The sequence below is a fragment of the Diceros bicornis genome, chromosome 5, assembly GCF_020826845.1.
Source record: "Diceros bicornis minor isolate mBicDic1 chromosome 5, mDicBic1.mat.cur, whole genome shotgun sequence".
Lineage (NCBI taxonomy): Eukaryota > Metazoa > Chordata > Mammalia > Perissodactyla > Rhinocerotidae > Diceros > Diceros bicornis.
In genome coordinates this window covers 59,038,993-59,051,285 of record NC_080744.1, presented here as the reverse complement: position 1 = coordinate 59,051,285, position 12,293 = coordinate 59,038,993, and the positions used below count along the sequence as shown (strand labels likewise).

Below are 12,293 nucleotides of genomic sequence, written 5' to 3'. Positions count from 1 at the left end.
TATAACTACTTGCAACATGAATGAATTCCACTGGCATAATGCTGAACAGCTAGACATAAAGTATATACTGTAATGATTCTATTTATATAACGTTCAAAATGGTTAACACTAATCTATGATATTAGCAGCCAGAATTGATTTTCTTGGGGGGAGCTTAGCTATTGGAAGAGAGGTATGAAGGGGCTTCTGGATTTCTGATAATATTGCACTTCTTAATATTGCACTTCTTTTTTTGTGTGTGTGAGGAAGACTAGCCCTGAGCTAACATCTGATGTCAATCTTCCTCTTTTTGCTGAGGAAGATTGGCCCTGGGCTAACATCCATGCCCATCTTCCTCTACTTTATATGGGACACCGCAACAGCATGGCTTAACAAGTGACGTGTTGATCCGTGCCTGGGATCGGAACCTGTGAACCCCAGGCCGCTGACGTGGAGCACACGAACTTAACCGCCACGCCACTGGGCTGGCTCCTGCACTTCTTCATCTAGGTGCCGGTACCATAAAATGTATTCACTTTGAAAATTCAATTACCTGCATGCTTATGATTTGTGCATGTTTTTATTTTATATTTATTGTTTATAAATATTTTTATATTATTGTTTATATTTATTTATATTATTGTTCAATAAGACCTGCTAACATAAAAACAAAAACAAAACCTTTGGGTTTGTGACTCCTGTAGATCTCTGCCAGGATCAGCTGAGACACAGGCTAATTCTATACTTTAGGCAGTCTGCCCAACCTAAACGCTGCAGCAGACCAGTCTAGTATCTAATGCAACAGCACACAGGGGGGTGGGGGGTGGCGCACTTTCTTCATCCATTTTTTTCTCTATATTGATACTCAATTTCAGGAGATTTTTCATAGTATAATAATTCTAAGGAGCAGGCTAAAAGCTGAAAAGCAGAGGGGAGCTTGATAAATAGAAAGATGCACAGTATTTCAAGCGCATTGAATGATATGGGAAAATCTTCAAAAGATAGGGATAATTAGAGTCAAATAAGGAGAAAGCAGGTTATTCACTGAAATAGTTCAGGGTTAAAAGTTTCATTTGATTATGAGTTCAACGGGGGTAGAAAATTATTTGATAGCAGTCTTTTAGGCTTTTTTAAGACATCCTAAAGAGAAAATAGAGTACAACTCGTGGGAGGGGGTACTACTGAATTTCTCATCACAGTCTTTTTTGTCATAGAGCTTGTTGCTATGGAGAAGGCCATGAAGGCAACAACTAAGAGAAATAAAGGATTTGGCAGGAGTAAGCACCCGGATAGTGGATTAAACAAAAATTCCTTGAGCAATTACCAAGCAGTAGGGCTATAAATGATATACTTTCCATTGTTTCCTAACCCCTACCCCTCTAAAAGTACATGGGCCTGGTTTGCCACTATAATTTAAACTCAAAAACACAGAAGCCTGAATGGGCCTAACAAAGCCTAAGCCTGGCAGACAAAACACATGACCATTTAGCAATGCTGCTTCATGCCAGGGGGAATCAGCTACCTACCCACCCTATCCTGGAGAAATTATCTCCAGCTGCCTAAACTACAAAGCTGATGCCCTATGATTTCTTTGTTCTGTAAAGCCTGAGGGAGATGGGATAATGAAGTATCAGAAGAGGTGGAGAACAGCTCCTTGTTTCATAGAGTAGTCAGCGAGAGAGAAGAGAGAGAGTGAGTTAGTTCTCACTGGTATCATTAAGAGGCAGCAGTAGCAACCTGGGAGCAAAGCTCTGCCTGAACTGGTCTGAAACTACTGCTGTGGGAAAAAAGGCTAGTTGCTAAGTCTGTTAATAGCTTCCGCCCATCGTTGTTACAGCAGCTTTATCAACCACTGCAGGGCTAGGACCTGTTTTTAGCAGTGTACGCACGGAGACCGGAGGGTTTGACGACATCTTCCAGCAGATCTCACCCACAACCAATGATTAACAAAGACAATTCCCTCCTCTGTCCCACACAAACGATCACAGAATTGTAAGTATCAGAGCTGGAAGGACCACAGAGATACATAGTCCAACCTCCTCGTTTTACAAATGAGGAAACTAAGGCCCAGACCAGTTAAATGCCCTTATCAACGAGGCAAGAAAACACTGAGGCTCTCAAAGGGGGCTTTCTCCCTCGGAATCATATGCCAAAGCTAAATTAGCTGGGGCCAGTGATTAGCCTCAGTTTATACAGAACTATATTTATTGCCCAGGTATCACTCACCTGGAGTCATACATAAGTATCAGGAAATAAATTATTTGTTAAAGGATGGCATTAGTAACAAAATGGGTCTGTCTTTGAGTCCATCTGAGAGGGTTTTGTTACTGAAATATCAAAAGAATCTCATTTGAGGGGCCGGCCCGGTGGCGCAAGCGGTTAAGTGCGCGCGCTCCGCTGCGGCGGCCCGGGGTTCGCTGGTTCGGATCCCGGGCGCGCACCGATGCACTGCTTGGTAAGCCATGCTGTGGCGGCGTCCCATATAAAGTGGAGGAAGATAGGCACCGATGTTAGCCCAGGGCCGTCTTCCTCAGCAAAAAAGGAGGAGGATTGGCGGATGTTAGCTCAGGGCTGATCTCCTCACAAAAAAAAAAAAAAAAAAAAAGAATCTCATTTGAAACAACCTTACCTATGTGACAAGCCCGCAGCCTAGCCAACCGTACTGCCTGCCTATGCTTTCCCTGGGGGAGGGAGGAGGTGGATGAGAGTGCACAAAAGGACATTTCTCCTTTGGAGATTAGTTTATTTTGCAATTTGCAAAATGAAACTCAAAAAACTCTGTAACTTAAATTTTTCCTTAGGGCTTCAGGATTAAAATATATGACAGTAGATAACATAATCCACAAGGGTATATAAACATGTTAACTGCCCTAAGCATCCCCTATGAGTAAGCTGCTAGGTGGGAAGAATGTGTTGGTTGTTGTTTTGGGTGGGGGAGGAGTGGGAGAAAGTAAGTACATATTGATTTCCCTAATATTTCCTTTGTGTGGCTGCTGTTGCCATGTGGTGGTCTGTTGCTATGAAGATTTGTGGTGCCAGACAATGGCTGCTAGGATCTTTATGACTGTGCTGTTGGTAGCGCTGTTTCTGCAGGAGTCAGGCTAGTAAGCAGTTGGCTAGGCAGTGGAGAAAGCTTGATCACTGTGTACCATCTCTCTCCAGGTAAGTGGTGCCTGAGGCAAGACTGAAGGTGAAGGAGTGTTAATAATAGCCAAGGAAAAAGAAAAACCAGTAGCTGAGAACCATCTTAAAATTAGATACTTCATGTTTCACACACATACTTTCCTACATCAGAATCACATAGAATAAACCAAGGGTAACTACCATGGTTACTATTTCCATGAAAGAAGATTAATGGACAACCCCCTCCTTTTGGTGAGAAGGATAAAGACCCACAGCCAGGATCTGCAATCAGATGAGGATGAAGAACCACTCAGGCAGGTTCTCGGTGGAGCTACCACGGCAAACTAACTTCCTGCTAAGCAAAACCACTGCCTATTACTCTGATAATGAGAAAACTGCAACCGACAGACCAAAGCACACGGCTCAACCACAGAGTTTGACGCACGGCCAAATGTTCTCCCAGGTTACAGGAGCCAGAGTACACAGAAGTCACCTTGGATCTGTAGATGTCAGCTATTTACCTACACTCTTCATCCTCCCACACAATTACTCTTCTTTCCATCTCAGAGTATATGTACACTCTTATTAGAGTATACATAATTTAAAGATAATCTAGCCCCTATGCTGTCCAGTATGGTAAACTATTAGCTATATGTGACTATATAAACTTAAATAAAATTTAAAATTCATTTCCTCAGTTCCACATGCCACATTTCAGGTGCTCAATATCACATGTGACTAGATTATCATTTTGGACAGCATATTTCCATCACAAAAAGTTCCACTGGACACCGCAGATTTAGCCCAAGCCCCCACAAATTAAAAATTGAAGGCCAGGAGAAGTTAAGAGACTTACCCAAGATCACACAGCTAGCTAAAGGTACAATCTGTTCTAGAATCCAACTCTCCTGACTCTAGTTCAGAGATATTTGTTCTGTACTACTATGCCTTTAAGGCACTATTATTCCTTGAAACAGTTCTTCCCCAAGAGATGGGGATGACAGCCTTTCTATGTTTGCTTGTGCATGTATGTGACAAAACTTTTAACGAGTGCAAAAATTGAAAACTTCCTCCTCTTCACCAAATCATAAAGCTAGAATTCAGCTTCAGAAGACAGGCCAAGCTTATCACACAGCTTTTCATATCCTCTGGCACACAAGGGAGTTGCACTCACTTCAGCTTCAAAAACATGGTCTTATTATAGCACTACAACTTCTGTCTTTCTGATATTCTGGTAAAAGAAGATCAGACTAATTTCAGAGATGTTATAAGAGGGATTTCTACATGGAGTAGGAGGGTGAACCTAGATAAATGATCATCAAAGCTTTTTTTTAGCAGCAGAATCCTCTTCAAATATAGTTTTACAAAGGAGCCTAACATATAAATCACTCAAGAGTAGAACTGCTGTGAGGTTGCATCTGGTGGGGTAGTAGAGGTAGGCCCACTCAACACCTTCCACTCCTATGACTGCGTCTGAGGTTCATCCATGCTCAAGTTCCTCAGAGTATAACTTCAAAGCATTTCCTTTGAAAATATCTGAAGGTTCTGTCTCTGACTTTTATAATTTCAAAAGATCCGTGGTGGAAGCCACTGTTAAAAAAGAAACAAAGCAAGTACATTACAAAATCTCTCATGATTTTTAGTCAATACATAGCAAATGAATCCAAGAGAGATTACAAAAAAAATTACCACTTTTACCTAGATGCCTGAAACACATGGGTACAAGGCACAGTCAATTTTATTAGTCATATATTTACTGATTATTTTACTTTTTGTGTAAAGACTAAACTAGTTCTTGGGGAAATAAAATGATATATAAAATGCAATTCCTGGCCTCAACTATCTTACAGTCTAACAAAGGAGAAAAGACACATAGGAATTCTAAGTGAAAACAAATAAGAACTAGCTTATACTTATATCATTGTAGTCCTAGGAGAGGAGAAAGAGGGTGGTGCAGAAAAAATGTTTTTTGGTTTTTTTTTGGTGAGGAGGACTGGCCATGAGCTAACACCTACTGTCAATCTTCCTCTTGTTGCTGAGGAAGATTGGCCTTGAGCTAACATCTGTGCCCATCTTCCTCTATTTTGTATATGGGATGCTACCATAGCATGGCTTCATGAGCAGTGTGTAGGTCCTCACCCGGGATCTGAACCTACGAACCCCGGGCCACCAAAGCAGAGCACGTGAACTTAACCACTACGCCATGGGGCCAGCCTTGAAAAAATGTTTAAAGAAGTAATCGCCAAAGACTCCCAAAATTTGAAAAAAGATAAATTTATAGATTCAAGAAGCAAAGTGAACCCCCAAACAGGATAAACCCCAAAAAATCCATGTCAGACATATCATACATCATAATCAAAATGCTGAAAATGACAGAAAAACTTTGAAAGCAGCCAGGGGAAAATGACACATTACTTACAGGGGACCAATGATTTAAGTGATTGTGTATTTCTCAGAAACCATGGAGGCTAAAAGGAAATGGAACATTTTTATTTTTTTATTTTATTATTTTTGTTTTTGTGAGGAAGATCAGCTCTGAGCTAACATCTGATACCAATCTTCCTGGTTTTTTTTTTTTTTTTTTTTTGCTGAGGAAGATTGGCCCTGAGGTAACATTCGTGCCCATCTTCCTCTACTTTACATGGGACGCCGCCACAGCATGGCTTGGCAAGCAGTGCATCGGTGCACGCCCAGATCCGAACCAGCGAACCCTGGGCCGCCACAGTGGAGCGCGCACACTTAACCACTTGCACCACCGGGCCGGCCCTGGAACATTTTTAAAGTGCTGAAAGAAAAGAAATGTAGTGTCGGCCCCGTGGCTTGGCAGTTAAGTACGCACGCTCCGCTGCTGGTGGCCTGGGTTCGGATCCCGGGCGCGCACGGACGTGCTGCTTCTCTGGCCGTGCTGAGGCCGCGTCCCACATGCAGCAGCTGGAAGGATGTGCAACTATGACATACAACTATCTACTGGGGCTTTGTGGGGAGGAAAAAAAAAAAAGAAAAGAAATGTAAACCTAGATTTCTATATTCAGAAAAAATATCTTTTAGGAATAAAGGTGAAATAAATACATTCTCAGAGAATTAATAGCCAATGAACCTACTCTAAAAGAATTACTAAAGGAGATTCTTCAGACAGAAGGGAAACAATAGAGGGACTCTAGGAACATCAAGAATGAAGGAAGAGCAACAGAAATGTTAAGTGTCTGGGTAAATATAATAAACTATTCTCTTGAGTTCTTTCAAGTATATATGATGATTGAAAGGGAAAATTTTTTTAAAGTTATCTGATGGGATTTTCAACATATTAGATGTAATACATGAAACCAGGGGTTTGCAAACTTTTTCAGTAAAAGACCAGATAGTAAATACTTTTGGCTTTGCAGGCCATATGGTCTCTGCTGCAATACTCTACCCTGCCACTTTAGTGCAAAAGTGGCTGAAAAGGGGCCGGCCCCGTGGCATAGTGGTTAAGTGCGCATGCTCGGCTGCTGGCGGCCCAGGTTCGGATACTGAGCCCGCACCGATGCACTTCTTGTCAGGCCATGCTGTGGCGGCGTCCCACATAAAGTAGAGGAAGATGGGCAAAGATGTTAGTCCAGGGCCAGTCTTCCTTAGCAAAAAGAGGAGGATTGGCATGGATGTTAGCTCAGGGCTGATCTTCCTCACACACACACAAAAAAGTGGCTGAAAATACATGAAATGAATATGGCTGTGTTCCAATAAAACTTTACCTATGGACAATGAAATCTGGATTTCATATAATTTTCATGTCTCACAATATTCTTGTTTTGATTTTTTTTCAACCATTAAAAAACATTACCTGTTTTTGCATGGCCCATAGGCTCATATTAAAAAGCTATACAAAGAGATGAAGAATGAAGAGTCAGAGATAACTAGGGAGGTTGGAGCCTAGAAAACTGGTAGCATGGTGATGTAGGTGATGAAGGTAGGTGTAATGACGAGAAATAGAGAAGAAGGAAAGAGAAACAAAATTTTAGGAGAAAAAGTTTATTATTTTTCAGACATTTTGAATTTAAGAAATCAGCTTCTGGTAATGTTCAAGTCAGCAGTATGAAACAGAATTAGGCAAAAGGTCAAGCGTAGAGATAAACGTGTTGGGGATTGTTCATACAAGGGAAACAGATGAAGCCATGAATATATAAGACTGCACTTACTAAAAGAAGGCTACTGGGGCTGGCCCGGTGGTGTAGTGGTTAAGTTTGTGCGCTCTGCTTTGGCAGCCCAGGGTTCGCAGGTTTGGATCCCAGGCATGGACCTATGCACCCGCTTATCAAGCCGTGCTGTGGCAGGTCGCCCACGTATAAAGTAGAGGAAGATGGGCAGGGATGTTAGCCCAGGGCCAATCTTCCTCAGCAAAAAGAGGAGGATTGGCAACAGATGTTAGCTCAGGGCTAATCTTCCTCACACAAAACAAACAAACAAACAAAAAAGAAGGCTGCTGAAGTAACTTTTGGGAGTTATGATGTAGGTAGGCTATGCAGAGAAGAGTGGCAGAGTCTGCTAATTGTTTCCCTTTCTTCCTTAGTCTGAGCTTCTATTTCGTGAGGGGAAGCAATATATCCAGCTACGTTTCCTTGCCTTCCCAGCGGCGTAGCCAATGAGATGTAGGGTTCTAGAAGTTGTAGGGTGTGGCTTTTAGGAAAGCTTGTCAAAGGCAAACAGACTGGATGGGAGGCAGATGCTGTTTTACACTTCTTCCTTGTTAAGCCTGGAAAGCAAACATGATGGCTAGAGCTACATTAGCAATTTTGCAATAAAGAAGTAACTTTAAGGAGCCTGGAATATTGATTACTTTGTGAAGCCATCACACCAGCTCTAGACTGCCTACCTTCGGAATTCTCAGAATAAATCATTATTACTTCATCTTCTGTTCCTTGCAGCCAAATCCCATTCTTAACTCAAAGTTTCCTCAACTTTCCCCACTATGGCACACACAGTAAATGATAAGGCTGCTTGTCTGGTAGAAAGGGAGTGGGGCACCAGCTGCCACAGCCCCCAGCTAGAGGCCAACAAGACAGAATTGACCAATATTTCAGCATCCTAAAAGCCATCTGGAATTTCTGACCTAATGAATACAAGGAGGAAGAGGGATTGACAAAAAATAAAGTGAATAACCAGTTAGAAAGAGAAATGAGGAGATTTAGGGAAGTGCAGTATGACAAAGACGAGAGGAGAGTTTCAAGAATAAAGAAGCAGTAGAACTTCTAAAAGTCTAGTATAAGAAATGTTTCAGTCAAATGGTGACAGAAGAAATCTGATGGGAAGATGTTATATGATACTGGACAGGTAAAAAAGGTTGGAAACAGCAATAGCAAGTAGTGAAGAAAAGGGGAGAGGTCAGTAGTTCAAAGGGGTAGCAATGATGAGGAAAACATTTTCAGTGTAAAGAAGTGTTGCAGAGAGAGTTTAAATAGAAGGGGAAAGAATGAAGATGAAGAAGAAAGAGTAGATAAAATTCATGGTATAAAGTCTCAAAGAGTCTTCAGAATAAAGAGAGCAAAAGAAATAATGGGATAAGAAAAACAGATTTTAAGAAAGAAGAGGGAAGCTAGGGAGATTTAGGTGGGTGGTTTTGATCTTAGTTGTTTAAGAGCATGAAAAGAGAATGAATTGGGCTAATAAATCTTGAGAATGAAGTAAGCATTGCGGACTGCAAATGTAACAGGGCAATGAAGGGATTGCTAAGTAGTATTGCAAGCTCCGTTTATGTCTGCTAGCATATACTTGCATCAAAAACAGGTGGGTTTTGTGAATTCTTCTACTTGTCAGTCTAGGATCAGGAGTTGAAAAATGGGAGGTGGAGATTCCCTGAATTTGAGACCAGCAAGGTGAGTATTTTCATTTTTCTAATGAAACAAATCTATATGTAACAAGTGTATAATGAAATTTCATCATTGATATTAATATTTTTCAATTTTCATTCTCATTATTAGTATATGAAACTGTTCCCTTTCAAGATGCCATATTCAACTAGTACTGGATCCATGCTAATTCCAATGTTTAAGTCATAGATTCTTATAACTTAAAAGCTGGTCCTGGTGGCGTAGTGGTTAAGTTCACATGCTCCGCTTCGGCGGCCCAGGGTTCTCAGGTTCAGATTCTGGGCATGGACCTATGCACTGCTCATCAAGCCATGCTGTGGCTGCGTCCCATATACAAAATAGAGAAAGATGGGCACAGATGTCAGCTCAGGGTCAATTTTCCTTAGCAAAAAGAGGAAGACTGGCAACGGATATTAGCTCATGGTCAATCTTCCTCACCAAAAAAAAAAAAAAAAAAAGCTGGTCCTTATTGGTCACATAGTTCAACTCCACTTAAGAGATCACGTAACTAAGGCCCAAAGAAGTTAAGGAACTTGCCTAAGGTCACAATGATAAGTGGCAGAGGTAAAGAGGTCTCCTGATTTCCACCCCAGTGCTCTTTCCATTAGACCACAAATTCCTCCAGAAAGTACATTTGCCCAAGTAACATATATCACTAGTGATGGCCTTCCACTTAGTGCTGTGGTCTAAAAAGGAGAACCGACAGCATCTCCTGGAATTCTTATCTAAAGTCAGCCTTGCCTTTCTTTAAAACCCATAGAAGCCAGTAAGCAATTTTATCTCAGCAAAAGTCTGCCTTAAGGCTTTTTAAACATTGTTTCCAGGACCCTGGGTTAAGGTAAACCTTGTGAACCAGGAATAGACTTGGGACCTGTTATTTGATTCAAAGTGATATCAGGTGGAATCAGACCTCTGCATAAGTGCTAAGAATAAGTCTCAAAAAGCCAAGGAAAACACTCCAGGTTACACTTGGGTCCTCTTAATAGTCCTAAGATTGAGCCTAGTCAAGGAGGATCATTGCAGTGCTGGCTGAATTATGAACAGCCTAAAAAGAGATGGAATCTGCAAGAATTTAAAAATGCCTCCAAGGCAAGGTTTACAGTGAGAAATAGGGCAGAAAGAAGTAACACTGCAGGACAGGTAAGCAAAGAAATCAGGAAGAATTGAGGCCATGACCCCTACACCTGTTTTCAGCAAGGTGGCTCAGTTCTACAGGGACCTCAGGGTCCCCCATTCCCCTCAGAGGCCAGGCATTCACAGCTTCTTTCTAAGCTGTATGGGTTTTTCTGTTTGAAGACAGTAGTTTGCTGGGCAAAGAGACAGACAGAAGTACAGAGATTCAAGCAGGAGAAAAAAAGCCTAAAAGGCTAGAAGGATTTTTTTAAAGTATCTGTATACAGTTCTTACTATTAACTTGAGGAATGACTCAGTATACCTGTCTTATAGATCTGCAGAGAACGATCTTTGCAGGAAACCTCTGTTACCTGAAGATGAAAAGGAATGTGAACTAACTCTGATCCCAATTCAGACTTTTGCCAACTGACAGCTCAGGTGAATGCCCTCTGGGATCGCCAGAAAGCAAAGAAAAATAGAGCATATAATTGTAGAACAGTTCCCTTTCCCTTGGGATGAAGAAAAAGAAAGAAAAGAGGTACTAAGCCCTGAAACACAATATGGTAAGTGGGAGAAAATATGGCATTAAAAGTAGGAGAACTGAAAATCTTACAGATTTAAATAAATGAGAGTGATCTCAAACCTTGTGAAAGTAGTATTTACTCTGAGTTTCAGAGAAGGTGTGGAATTTTGGCAAGTATTTGACATGATTTCTAAGTTCAAACAATATTATAGTATTTATTAGATATATATTAACATAGATCCAGAAATGACAATGACACAGATGCAAGCATTCATTCAAATAAATATATAAATATTTTTTCCTTTTTTCTCCCCAAAGCCCCAGTAGATAGTTGTATGTCATAGCTGCACATCCTTCTAGTTGCTCTATGTGGGACGCCCCCTCAGCATGGTGTGACGAGTGGTGCGCGGGTCTGCGCCGAGGTTCCAAACCAGCGAACCCCGGGCCGCCAAAGTAGACCGCGTAAACTTAACCACTACGCCACCAGGCCGGCCCCCAAATAAATATTTTTCAAGGCCAACTATAGGTGCCACGTGTTAAGTGCTGGGGATACAATGATGAGCAAAACAGACGCCCTGAGCTCACAGAACTTCTAAAACAATGGAAGAGACAGACATTAATAGAAAAATACAAGTATATACAAAATTGCAAACTGTGATAAGTGCTGTGAAATAAAATACAGGGTGCATTAAAAGTACATAACAGGGGAACTTGGTGATAGGCTGCCAGTGACACCCAGAGAACCTTTCAGAGGAAATAATTTACAAAAAAATAAGAAGTGCTAACATCCCCCTGGCAGGGAGGGAGAACGGGGATCCTCAGAAAAAAAGATATCCATTGTTCTCAGGAGAGTGAAAGGGTTACCCTCACTCTCTTACAAAGTTTTCATCAGGTTCACATACACAAAATGCACCTTGCCCTTGGAGAAAAGTCACCATCATAAAGATAGGTAGAATAAATAGGCAGGAAATTGATGTCTTCTATCTTCAATATAGTGAGGCAACAGGCCCTGAAGGTTGCTTGGTGGCACAGAGCTGTGGTCTGGATGTTTGTCATCCCAACAGACTCTGGCTGTTCAGATGTCTGGCTATAGGCAGATGACATTTTAAAAATCAGAGATAGCCACTTGTGATTTCCAGATTGTATACTGTATACACATATCCAGAGTCAACCTCTGGGGTCAACCTCTCTTTCCACTGTCTCTGCATCAGTTTCTATCACAAGAGGATTTTTGTTTTCATTATTGTCCCGGGCATACAATAAAACCTCACAGCAACATTATTCTGAAAGCTGAAGCTTTACTATATTGTTAATGACAACAGAGCCAAGAACACAGAATTCTTAACCTGTATCACATCAGGCAGTGCATGATAGACTTTAAATAAATACTGAATCACAACACAATATTCAGAGGAACAGATTTTTATCAGAATGACCAGAATGAAACGCCTGAATTTCCACAGGCAGATTGACAAGACAGCTTATGATAATCAGAGATAATGAGCTGTGCTCCTCTGGGCCTCTCAACTCCCTAGAGTGGGGATGCTTTGAAAGTCTGGTTATTGATGGAGAGACCTGATGGGACTGCGAGGCCCAGCCTCTCTAACCACACATACTTTGACGAGGACTTGGATTCTTTAAAGAAAAGAATGTTATGTGCTGAAATCAAATTGCCACAGGTGATACCAAGGGATCTGAAATACCTGGTTAAG

The 12,293-nt window shown here is 41.3% G+C and overlaps 1 protein-coding gene across 1 annotated transcript in view; it reads right to left on the bottom strand.

Annotated features, from left to right (window-relative positions):
- Nucleotides 1-12,293, bottom strand: part of ZNF609 (zinc finger protein 609) — a 206,430-nt gene that overhangs the window by 42,282 nt on the left and 151,855 nt on the right. The gene's annotated exons all lie outside the window — the stretch shown is intronic.